Source organism: Astatotilapia calliptera, chromosome 3, assembly GCF_964374335.1.
Source record: "Astatotilapia calliptera chromosome 3, fAstCal68.1, whole genome shotgun sequence".
Classification (NCBI taxonomy): domain Eukaryota; kingdom Metazoa; phylum Chordata; class Actinopteri; order Cichliformes; family Cichlidae; genus Astatotilapia; species Astatotilapia calliptera.
The window spans coordinates 81,524,976-81,538,028 of NC_137424.1; the positions used below are offsets into that span (position 1 = coordinate 81,524,976).

The 13,053-nt window shown below is 42.4% G+C and overlaps 2 long non-coding RNA genes across 2 annotated transcripts; one reads left to right on the forward strand and one right to left on the reverse strand.

Moving 5' to 3' along the window:
- Positions 1–8,592: 8,592 nt before the first annotated feature.
- Positions 8,593–9,514, forward strand: LOC113010213 (uncharacterized). Its single transcript, XR_013906745.1, has 2 exons — positions 8,593–8,809; positions 9,079–9,514. It is a non-coding gene; the product is annotated as an uncharacterized LOC113010213 (long non-coding RNA).
- Positions 9,515–9,574: 60 nt separating this feature from the next.
- Positions 9,575–11,185, reverse strand: LOC145425976 (uncharacterized). Its single transcript, XR_013906744.1, has 4 exons — positions 10,816–11,185; positions 10,556–10,731; positions 9,953–10,186; positions 9,575–9,826 (listed from the first exon to the last, which is right to left on the reverse strand). It is a non-coding gene; the product is annotated as an uncharacterized LOC145425976 (long non-coding RNA).
- Positions 11,186–13,053: the final 1,868 nt, after the last annotated feature.

Sequence of the window (13,053 nt, forward strand, 5' to 3'; positions counted from 1 at the left end):
GTAAATGCTACCATGGTATCAAAATATCACAACACAAACAAAAAAAACAAAACACCTGGGTCACCTGTATGGAGAAAAAAAAACAGAAGAGACGGCAAACAACAAAGAGCAACATAATAAGAAAAAAAAAGCACCATCAAAATAAACTAGCTAGCAGTAGATATCAGTAGATACTAAATAATAAACGATATTGTGCAACACGCAAGATAGACAGCGCACAATGTGCTTTGAGGCAGCAGCCAAGAAAGCTGTAGTCCACGTCTGTGAATACCCATGTGTACACCTGTGTGCATACCTGTGTGGATCAGCATGCTTGCATTCCAAAGGTTTCTCCATGTAATGATCTGTTGGGAGTGTGGGGAGCCACAGCCCTGTCCTCTATGGTATCAAGCAGGTATGGAGGAGATCAAAACTCCAGACATCCAGAGGCCCCCAGAACACAAGAGACCAAGGAAGACCCACAGAGGGGCAGCCGCGCCACTGTCCCAGTAAGAGCTGAGGAGAGTCCCAGATGAGGGCTCATTCAGCAGCCGCGGAGCAGAAGCCAGGGGGAGTTGCAGTGACGCGCCCGTGGGCTCCGCCGGCAGCCAGCTGTGCCTGAGTGACCGAGCCCCAGGCCGAGAGGCCGGGGGCACCCCGCCTCCGAAGTGGCCCGAGCGAGCCCCAGGCTCCAGGCCCCGATAAGCAGCCGCCAAGGAGTGAGCCGGTGTGTACCTGGACGCCCACCCCCAGACACAAAGAACCACCAACGCACCGACACCTGAGGGAGTCCGCCACCGGCAGGGGAAGTGGTGGTGGGTGGAGATAGGCCTGAGATGTCCCCAGAGAGGTGGTGTCTGATACCCAACCTGACAGACACAGACATACAGGCACACACAGATACAAACATCCATTCCCCCCCTCATGCTCTCATATGCACTTACTCCACACTCAACCAACGTGGAGACAGACATGAAGAGACGTTGTACACACGATCACACTCCCCAAGCGTACTCTACCAACCGGGTCTAGGTACCCCTGCCCCTGGAGGGGGGAACTTTTCCCTGCGGTGGGGGGAGGCAGACCACCCTGACTCTGCAGCAGCAGGAAGGCTCCACACTCCAGACCGCAGCCGGACAGCCAACTCCTCCTAGCCCCCCCGCTCCAGCAGGCCGCAGAGAACGGGGGTGAGAGAAGACTCCAAACCTCCCTCCACCCGCTCATTGTAGTGTTGATGCATGTGTGTTCTAAGGTGCATTTAAAACCCAGGAGGGCTTGGAGCTACCTGCCAGAGAGCAGCAGGTAAGTGCATAGTCCCTCCTGCTAGCCCTCAATGTCTACGTGTATTTAAAATTGAGAGGTGGGCAACGACGCCAGGGGTGAGGTGTACACCCTGATGGTAACTTGGACTCCGTGTATCGTGCCCACCTCCAAGATCCTATATGTATGTGTAATGAGGGTGTGAGTAATGTGAATGTCTAAGTTGTGGGATAAAATTGAGGCAGAGGCAGCCAGAAGAAGACAGAGGGGGGGGTAGCCTCCTCTGCACCCTGGTGACATACCCCTACTCCAAGGCCCTGCATGTGTGGGTGGTTGTGGTGGAGCGGGGTGAGGGAGGCAGCTGGAGATGGGGAGGGAAGGAAGGGAGGGGCAAGTGACCCCTCCTTGGGGCCAGCTCCCCCGCTGACCCCAGTAGGCACTCCCATACTCTGCGACCTGCCAGGGAAAGGGGGCCCAGGCCCATCCAGACCGGGGCCCAGCGCAGCAGCGCCCCCCGGCCCCACAGAGCCCGGGACACTCAAAACTGCACCCACCCCCCCATCCACTCATCTTCCAGATTACATGAGACGATAGACGCCCAGGCTGAGATCTTCCTCCACCTCTCCTGTATCTCCCCCTCCTGCAGAGAGTTCCTGAGGAGAGGAAAGCTCCTGCAAGGTGTGACAATCTCCCCCACCAGTTGAAGAGCCCCCCAGGTGGCTCGACACACCGGCGGCACCATGCGCCAGGGATGGGCCCCCATGCACCCACCCGCCCACAACCCCGGCAACACACCAACCAGGACCCAGGGCCCCAGCCCAGAGACGGAGCGCCCCCAGAACCTCACGCCCATCCCGGACCCACCCAGGGGCAGCCAGGCTACCAGGTCAGTAACCCACGTCCATCAGCACAGATCCTCCCCTAGCCCCGCTGCACGCAGCCACGAGGAAACAGTCAGAAAAGAGCCCCCAACCGGACATGACTGCTACCCCGAGTTGAGCCCCCCAAGGAAGATGCCTCCGGGGAACCCCCTGACGCCCTAAGCCTGTCCCTGCCCCCACACCAATCACAACAGTGAAGGCGGGACCAAACTATGACACCCCCCCCCCCCCCACCCCCACTAGGTGATGGAGCTGATCAAAGGAGCCCAGAGCAATTGATCTAATGTGGTGGCAGAGGCTGTATCAAGACTAATGTAATCTAATAGATAATTTCTATATTGGTTAGAATTAAGATTATTTTTATTTTTCCAGTTCATGAGGACAGTTTTCTTGGCTATGCATAGGGCAGTGAAAACCATATGGGCGATATTCTTTTCTGAAGTGACATTATCTAAGCTGCCCAACAAACACACTAAGGGGGAAGTTGGAATGTTACATTTCAGACACTTCGATAAGTCTTCACATATCTCGCGCCAAAACTTCTGAACTGGTGGACAGAACCAAAGAGCGTGGATATAATTGTCCGGTGAATTGGTTTGGCAGTGTGAGCAGTTGTTGGAAGATGTAAAGCCCATCTTGAACATCCAATGACCTGTATAGTGCACTCTGTGTAATATTTTGTATTGTATTAATTGCAGACTGGGATTTTTAATCAATTTAAAGGTTTTTAAGCATACCTGAGACCAGACGTTTTGGTCTAAGCTGACTGATAAATCTGCTTCCCACTTTGCAATAGGAAGGGATATTGATTCATCTAATTTAGAAAGTGTTCTGTATATTTTAGATAATAATTTGGGGGATTTAAGAGTAAGGAAATGTGCCGCACTTGGTGGTGTTTGTAATTCAACTTGACTGAGGTTAAATTTCTTTTTTATTATGGATTTAATTTGTTGATATTCTAAAAAAATTTTCTTGTTGATACTTTTAAAGCATTCATGTCTTTTGATGTTTGAGCTAATAAATGGTAGGTCTGAAATCTCTAGATCCTTGCATAGTGCCTGTTCAGCATCTAGCCAGGGCTCATCTAAGAAGGTATGTTTTGACCATTCTGAGATGAACTGAAGCCTGTTGGCTAAGAAGTATTGGTGAAAATTAGGCAGATCTAATCCTCCTCTATCCTTGGTTCTTTGTAGCGTTTTAAAGCTGATACGCGGGGGTTTATCTTTCCAAAGGAATTTGGAAATATATGAATCCAGAGATCTGAACCAATCTTGTGATGGTTTGTTAGGGATCATCAAAAATAAGTAATTTATTTTTGGCAAGATCATCATTTTTATAGTGGCGACCCTTCCCATGAGTGATATGGGTAAAGATTTCCATCTAGTCAGATCACCTTCTACTTTCTTTAGAAGTGGGACGTGGTTTAATTTAGTTAAGTCTGAAAGCTTAGGAGAAACATTAATACCTAAATATTTAATATTTCCGGATTGCAGTGGGGCAGAGGAAGAATTATGGAAGGAGCAGTTAATGGGGAGAACTGTAGATTTTGGCCAGTTAATTGAATAATCTGAAACTCTTGAAAACCAGTTTATTAAAGTAATTACCTCTGAGAGGTTGGTTTGTGTGTTTTGCAGAAAAAGCAACACATCATCCGCATAGAGACTGATTTTATGTTCTATGTTCTTATATTTTATGCCCTTAATTGTTGTAGCCTGTCTAAATGCTGCTGCTAGAGGTTCGATAAAAATTGCAAAAAGTGAAGGGGAGAGTGGGCATCCCTGTCTGGTGCCCCTCAGGAGACAGAAGCTGGAGGATGTCTGGTCATTTGTTCTGATACGAGCTGATGAAACAGATCAATTTCATTTTTAGATGGGTTTATTTGTGGTGAGTATAAAGTTTCATAGAAATCCCTAAAAATGTTGTTTATTCTTCCAGGATCATATATTGTGTTCCCCGATAAATCTTTAGCAGCACATATAGTTATTTTTTCTTTATTTATTTTTAGCTGGTTAGCTAGAAATCGACCTGATTTGTTACTGTGTTCAAAATTCTGCAAGCGAAGTCTTTGTATAAGGAATTGTGTTTTTTTATTAATAGTTTCATTTAATTCTAGTTTTGTTTTGCATATTTTGTTCAATGTTTCCTGATCCTAGTGGGACGCGTAGGCTTCTTCTAGTGATTTGATGTTTTTTTCTAATTCCTGAATATTTTTGTTTTCTTCTTTCTTTTTGTGTGATGAGAAAGAAATTATTTTACCTCTCATCACAGCTTTCCCTGCTTCCCATAGAACAGAAGCAGATATTCCGGGAGTGTCCTTAAAGTCTAAATATGAAGTCCATTCCTTTTTAAAATATTTAATAAAGTCTTCATCTTTAAGCAGTGATGTATTAAATCTCCAGTTTTTTCTTGGCGTAGTATTATTCTTGTGCATTAGTTTTAAAGATACAGGAGCATGATCGCTGACAGCTATAGGATGAATCTCAGTGTCTGAAATGTCGTTCAGCAGTGAGCTGCTGACCAAAAAATAATCCAGACGAGAGTAGGAGTGATGAACATGCGAGAAAAAAGTATATTCCTTACTGGTGGGGTGAAGGGAGCGCCATGCATCGCAAAGACCAAAGTCGCTCATATACTGTTTGATTATATTTGTGGACTGCCAATTACGCTGAGTTCCTGTTGTGTTGAGCCTATCCATTTCTTCATTTAGTCCAAGGTTGAGGTCACCGCCAAGAATGAGTGTGCAATCGAGGTGTTCAGAGAGTGCACTAAAAAATCCGTGGAAGAATGAGGGTTCATCAACATTTGGACCATATATACTAACAATACATAGTTTTTTGTTCAATATTGATAGTTTAATAATTAGAAATCTACCCTCTGGATCTATAACTGTATCGAGTACTGTAAAATTAACATTTTTATGTATTAAAATTGCTACTCCCTATTGTCTAGAATTATAACAGGCTGCAAACACGTTAGGAAACTCAGGTGTTTTAAGTTCGTTTAAACCTGTGACAGGTTTGAGTTTCTTGTAATAAAACAACATCTGCCTGTAGTTTTTTAAGCTGGTTAAATATCTTTAACCTCTTTCCTCTGGTGCCAGCTCCATTTACATTCCATGTGACAAACCTCAGCATGCCCATAATTGTGTGTGTGTATGTCTAATGAAGTATGCTGGGTGTTTCGTTTAGACAGGTGGAGAGAATATGGAAACATCCCTTGTTTGTAAATAGAAAGAGAAAAAGAAGTGTGGTGAGAGACTCCATAAGTCTGACTATGTGTGTGAATATTCACTAATATGAACAAGCGTGGCTTGCTTATGTGTCCTGCAAGTCTGTGCGTGCTGTGAGGCTGTTGTGAATGTGCTGCCGTTGAGCGGATGTGTTTGCGTGATCGTGGTGTGAAAATATGGAGAAATAAAGGGTGTTGTTTGTAGGTGAGTGGGGAAGTAGGTGATCACAGCAGTGAAAGACAAGAGAAAGAAAGAAACCACATGAACTGTGAGCGACAACAAAAAAAAAGAAACGAAACGGAAACATTCCAATTAAAGCAATGACGGAGGGTGACGGTGTTATATCTGCTATGACATCATACTGATATTACTAGGTTAAACCCATGTTAAAGGGGAAAGTGTGAATGAATAAGAAAAGAGTGTAGCGGTTTCTTATCTGGAGTGCAGTCAGTATAACCACGGTGTGGTGCCGAGGTCGCGGTAAAGCTGTCCGTCCACGTAGAGCCGGTCCACAGCGATGACGGCACGGGAGCCTTTCTGGATGAAGCTACGTCGAACTGGGAACAGGACCTTGCGTCGTTCCAGGATCTCTTTGGGGAACTGGTCGTTCACGCTGAAGTCCGTTCCTTTCAGCTCTCTGCCGTGACTCTTCACCTGTTCCTTCTGTTTGAATTGACCGAATTTGGCCACAATAGGCCGTGGTCTCCCGGTCCGCGACCTCACGCCCCCCCAAGCGATGTACTCTATCGAAGTCGATGTTCTTTACGGTGTCCTCCGGCAGCTTCAGGTGGATTTTGATGAAGCTTTTCACTGTTGCCTCCGCGTCTTCTCCGGCAGATTCTGGAATACCAGAAAACACAAGATTATCTCTCATGCTACGGGCTTGTAGATCGATAACGGACTCTTTTATTTTTTTATTTTCAATGTTTAGCTGGGTCACGTTATCGGTGAGAGATTTGACCGACTCCCGTAGCGTGGCATTTTCAGCAGCAAGCGTTTCCACCTGCTGCTGGCTGAATTCCAGGGATTCTCTCAGAGATTTAAATTCCCGGTGTAAAATCTCCACCAGGGACAGCCTCGCATCGAAACTGGACAATCGCTTGTCGATTGACTCCAGGATGTCTGCGATGTCTTTGCCGGTGTTCTGACAAAACGTCCTACTTTGTCAAAACATCCTACCGTAGCGTAGATTTATGGTCTTGTCTATCAATCTGTGCTACCTTATCAGAATATGCTACCTTACGTAGTTAATGTCTCCGTCGTATAGGTAGGATGTTCAGATGGCCAAATCACACTATTAAAACATGCTTCCTGCACACAATCATCTAATGTTGACAAAGAATGCAAAGAGACATGGAGGGGGAAAGACAGCTGTTTTTATTAGAAGTTATGTGTTTTCCTTACATTTTTTGCATTTATATTCTTGGTTGCTTTCTTTATATTTTGCACATGCAAAATGTGCCCATCTTTGGCAAGATTCACACTGCACCTGGAAAGGAAAAAATAAATAGCTCATTATGTTTGGTGAATACTATTAGTCAACATTTTAAACATGATTAGCAAGTAATGATACTAAGACTTATGTGTTTCTTTTGTTTGGTTTTGTTTTACCATTTCAATCATGCTGCGGTCAGCGTCAGCATCTAACATAGAGCAAACAATGCAGTAAACCTCAGCGTTCCCTGAAACACATTCATTTTTAGGTTTTAATCAAACATTATTTATTGATTAATTAAAAAATAATAGTAAATTTGTTCCACAAATACTTCATGGCAAATTAGTCCCTTGAATTTTTTTTAATTAGACTTAAAGAAGGGTCTTATCTGAAAGTGTTTGAAAAGCAGTATTTAAATTGGAAGTACACACTCTAACGTGATAAGGACTTTACTGGACTTACCTCGATGTTCAAGTAGGGTGCAAGCTATCTGCATTCGCTCCAGCACAACTGCTTCTGTAGTGGTTAATACTTCACTGACCTCTCCAAAAGCAAGGTAGTGTTCTGCAAACTGAGATTTCTCATTATTATAATGTAAAGTCCTAATTGTAGCTAACAATAAATGGAATCATTTGAATAAGGGTTACCTTTTAACAGCAAAACTCCGCAACTGCTGGAATCCTGTTGCTTGTTGTGTTGCATAGTCTGTAACTGCCACTCCATGGTGTCTTCATGCCCTCTCATCCTCAGAAAATTCCTAGTTGAACAAATATGTTTTTAATGAAACAAGAAATGTTTTATCTAAGAATAATACCTCAGTATCATGCATACCTCCAGTTGCGCAGAATTTTCCTGTCATAAACACCTTCATTCCCCATGGGGTCTATGAGCAGTATTCTCTGTGCAGAAATGTTGACAATCTAAAGAAAAAGTTAATAAATTAAAAATTACTATATGTCTGTGAAGGTTCTCAGTCATCCAGGTCATCGTAGTCAAAGGAGCTTGCAAAGAAAAGCGTCTGGACTTCTTTAAGTTAACTTAAAGAAGTCCAGACGCTTTTCTTTGCAAGCTCTTTGCAAGCTCCTTTGAAAAATTACTATAGGTTTTGCCACTGTAAACCTATTTAAGAATAACACTTTGAGCAAGAAACTGTTTCACAACAAATTAATAACTAAATGAACACATACCACAAGAATCCAGTGCGTACCAAAGTTCACAGGGCACAACCACATGTCTTCAACTGGGAACTTCATCTGTGGGATTAGAAGTGCAGAGTAATTTCGATTAACTTAGGTACCATGCATCTCAGGGTGTTTTCAAATATAGTATTTTTTTTAAAGGAACTGAACTCTGTCCTCAGAAATAGAAATGAGTCAACTTTTTGGACCACTTCTTAACTTTCAACTTACCTTGGTGAGGCATCTGAACTGCCCAGAAAACAATGAGCTTGCAACTACTGAACAGAGCAGGTGTACAGCATTCTGTAGAAGTATACAAAAATGTTACAGAACAGTAAATACATTTTTTTGTATTTCAATATAAGTGGGCAAAGAACATTTCTTACTTACCTTTCGTCTCTCAATGACACGGTGCAGGTATGCATCAATGACCTGTTTTGAAAAGTCAGAGTTTATACACCAGCAGCAACAAGTTCTGAAGTAACTGCTTGAGTGCTGTACACATTTAATTTATGCATTATCATAGTTGTTGCATAAATAGAATTCCTTAATAACACTTACTGGGACTTCAACAGGAACTTCAGAAGGATATGTAGCTTCTCTCCCATACATTAAACGGAATGGTGTGTATTTGGTTGTGGTGTGGACCTTGTGTAACAGAGTTAATAATACATATGAAAAACATGCACTTACCTGTTCTTAATTATCATTTTAAGTGTGAATTTTATCATTTTTTTTAATTGTATTTTATTTTGAAAACCCAGAAACCGGATCTCACCCTAACGTTTAGAAGCTGCTAAGGCTTCCGCTCCTCACAGCGCGCGCTTGCACTGTGAGGGTAAGTCCGGTAATGAAAGGCTCTGGCATTATTATGGTTTCTGGTGTGAATGTTGTTACATAAGTTATATATGTCGATGTATATAGGTTCATATTGATATTAGAAAGTTTCTGTGTAACTGAAACAAAGGCGGGTTGCTGTTAAATAGTGTTTCTGCCGTATTTATGCTCTTTGGCAGTTAGTCTTTGTCAGCCCCCTAGTGGTTGCTGCGCATAGCAGGAAATGTGTTTGGATTTACCGTTTTTCTGTGCTTTTTGTGATGTTGCTTTACATTGTAGGAGCTACAATTGCCGGTACCACCAGAAGACACCTGTTGAATGTGTTTTATGTCTTCTGCAGGTATGTGAGCTTGTTAACAGCCATTTTGTCTGTAAAGCACAAGCAAGTGAAGATGTAATGCGCTATTGTTAATTTGTCCACTAGAGGGAAATGTTTAGTCGGTGGTATTTATGTTTATCCTGTTATTTTGTTTTATACGATTGTGGAATGTATTTTATTAGTCATAAGATTTCTTTTGTATACAAGCTCAGTATGACAGACTGTAAAATGGGAGAAATTATTATTTTCCACCTTTTCTTTATTAAAAAGTTAATTGTAAGTCTGTTAACACAGCGCGCGCTTGCACTGTGAGGGAGCTACAATTGCCGGTACCACCAGAAGACACCTGTTGAATGTGTTTTATGTCTTCTGCAGAAGTAAACTGTGAAAAGCCAACCCTTCTGAGCGTCTGTGATTCTTGAAGAGCTGGAAGTGTTACACTTGGACCTCAAAGAAAACAGTGTAGCATCCAGATACACATCCCAGTCATTCTGTTGACTGTTGACTAATTTTCTCAGGGCTCTACATGTGGACATAAAAAAAACACAATAGTGACAGTGTCTTAAAAGCAAATGAAATGTTACATACAAATAAAACATACCTTTTTATGTTGTCATTTGTCTTTTCGTCTAGGCCATTTGTCTGAGGGTGATATGCTGCTGTGACGCTTCTTTCTATTTTCATTAAGCTGCAAAGTCTTGAGTTGAGCTTCAAAGAAAAAAGAAAATTGTTTTTTAAAAACAATCACACAAAACCTTTGGCCTGGCAGCTACTTGGCACACTGTGGCCAAGTACTTACCTAAAGAGGTATGGAAAAGTAAACTTAACACTTACCTCGTTAACAAATTCTCTTCCTTGGTCGGATAAAATTCGTTTTGGGCAGCCATGTCTATATATGAGTGAGCACAACTGATGAGCTACCTCAGCAGCACTTTTGCTTTTTAATGGAAAAGCCTCAACCCATTTTGAAAAATAGTCTGTTGCAGTCATAATGTACTGGAAGCCACTAGACGTTTTTGGAAGAGGTCCAGTTAGATCTATTCCGATTAGCTCCCAGACATGTGACACCTGTCAATGATAGAAGAATCACATTAATATGTAATGTACATTATAACATTACTATTTTCTACTAAAATGCTACTGATATTTACCTTTATACACTGCAGTGGTTGCACAGCAGCCAATGGTTTTCCCATTTTTTGACACTGGTCACAAGCCAGGACCTTAAACATATTGAACGATCTTTATATTACCCAACAATCGCAATTAATTAAACAGAATTGCAAATGTTCTATAAAAATATTCGATCAAGTGGCGAAACAGTGTTAATTACTGTACATCATCCTGAAATCTGGTACGTGTCTTCAGGATAACTATGCATTCTATTGGTGCACTATTAACATACTATATATAAATAACAACTTTAAAAATACATACCCAATTCCCAATGTCAACCGACATGCCATACCAGTAAAATCTGGAACAAATTGCAGTTCGAGTCTTGAGTACACCAGTGTGTCCACCGATGGGACTTGAATGAAACTCTTGGAATAGTCCCATGGCTTCTTCTTTTGTTTTTATCACTCTCCTGTTTCCAAACAAGAGCACTCCGCCTATATTTAAAAAATGTAAATTAATTATAACATGTATTTAACCAATAATTACATTTGGTTGTTTATTTACATTACAATACTGACCCTTCAGCCTGAATTTTGCGGCATATCTCCTAAGGGTTTGCCTCTGGGACTTATCGTATTCCGATGGGTAGGACCCAGCAGACGGAAACATGAGCAGTTCCTCGTATTTGTTCTCCATAACTAAGGAGAAAATCGGACAATTTCAACATGGCTTCGGAATCCATACAGTAAATAAAACGACTACACGACGTTATCACGCAATTAACAAGTATGTGGTGCAGTAGTACTTTCTTCGACATAACAACGGAGCGTTTATTCAACATAACAACGGAGCGTGGTGTCCAGTAACTGCAGGAGGACTAAAATAAATTGAGAAGGTTTGCAGAAGTTGAAAAGCACAAAATAAACACTTGGAATATGACTTCGAGTGAGCAGCTTAAGGTAAACAATTATCATCTGTAATAAAGAAGTAAAACTTATAATACAAACCTTTTTCGAAAGCAACGAGATCGACACAAGATCGGGGTAGGATGAAATAATAGGCGTGTACTATTTACACCGGAAACATAGCCGATTTGAATTGTGCGCATGCGCAGTAACAACAAGTAGGGCAGCTTGATGGGTAGGATGTTTTGTCAGAACACCGGCAGGCGATGTTGTACCAGGGGAGTCTGCCGGGCGATATCTCTTCGATGATGGCGTCTCAATTTTGGTCGGGGAGGATGTACTCTGGGCCTTCTTCATTACTAAATCTTGAAAACAGCGGTCGATGTAATCTTGGAGAGCGTCTAAACTCTCCCCGTTGTCATCCAGGGTGTTAGAGATGATAGGACAGATGTTGTTAGTTATATGACAATCGATTAGTATATTTGGTAATACTGAAGCTTGAAAAACCTTTAAACTCTATGCTACCATTTGCTTTTTTTTTTTTTTTTTTTTTTTTTTTAATCCGCCAATTCTCCGGCGTCTGACGTCACCTACAACATGGGTCGCTCACCTTACTCGTCACTTCCTCAAATCATGATTATCACACAAAATGACTGAAACATTTTGTAACTGTTGCCCTATCAACTCTAATTGTATAAGATCGCCTGGACGTGCATGTGAGAAAACCCTGTTTGTTATTTCACCGGCACTCCCCATTATACCTTGATAATATTGGGCGTTGTTAGGTTTTGTATTGTTGATTGTCATTTATGCTTAGAAATATTTAACCATATATGCTTAGAGGTGTATAATCAATTGTGTAGTGATAGTCTGCAAACTTCGAGTGTATTAGAGAGCACTCTGGGAGCACGAGAGAGGTCGTACATTGTCTTATTGTTTTATGGTAGGATTAACGTGGCTGTGTCTGTTTTAGGCTAAGTGCCTTTTGTTTAGATGAACCGCTGGACTTCCAGACCAGCAGGTTTAGGGAAGTCATTTATGGGGTCACACTGACCCCACACACACACACACACACACACACACACACACACACACACACACACACACACACACACACACACACACACACACACACACACACACGGTACTCTTTGTTTGTATGTAGACGTCGTATGTTAATGAACCTATGCATATTCATGTTACCTCAATAAAAGAACAGTGTTACGGGAGAATGGACGAGAGCAACTGGGGTCAAGCGAAGGAACGGCGTCTGTCCGGTTCTCTCCCGTGCACGAGAAACTTGAAGAACTTTGCCTACTCGTGTCTTGCTTGCTGTGTAATTATATTGTCTTCAACGTTCCAGCGAATAGGTTCAAGCTACGAACCTATCAGGCGTAAGTTTATTCTTACTGTTTTAAAGAAAAGCAACAACATGGCATGGTATACATTTTCACTGCTATGCACCCAACTCTATCTATCCATGAAGCCAAGCCACATAACACACACCAATTAGTTAAACTGCAAGAATGTCCTAAAGACAAAGAGCTGGATGGCTGCTAACTTTCAACCAGGAAGAGGAGAGCTGTACACTCTGCGCTCCTTAACAAGAAGAGGGGCTGCATCCTTCAGAATGACATGCACGCACATGCATACGCACCAACATTCCTGTCTATGAACAGACGTACAGTGGGGCAAAAAAGTATTTAGTCATCATTTTAAGTGTCATCATTTTAAGTGGGGGAACTTGCACAATCGGTGGCTGACTAAATACTTTTTTGCCCCACTGTATTCACTGTTGTATTACTTTTGTATATAAATAGAGACAAGTGCAAGAAGAGAGCGCACATCACAGGGCCCCCACTCTCATGTGAGCGCTCTGTGAATGCCCTTGCAAGTAAAAACTGCAGCGTG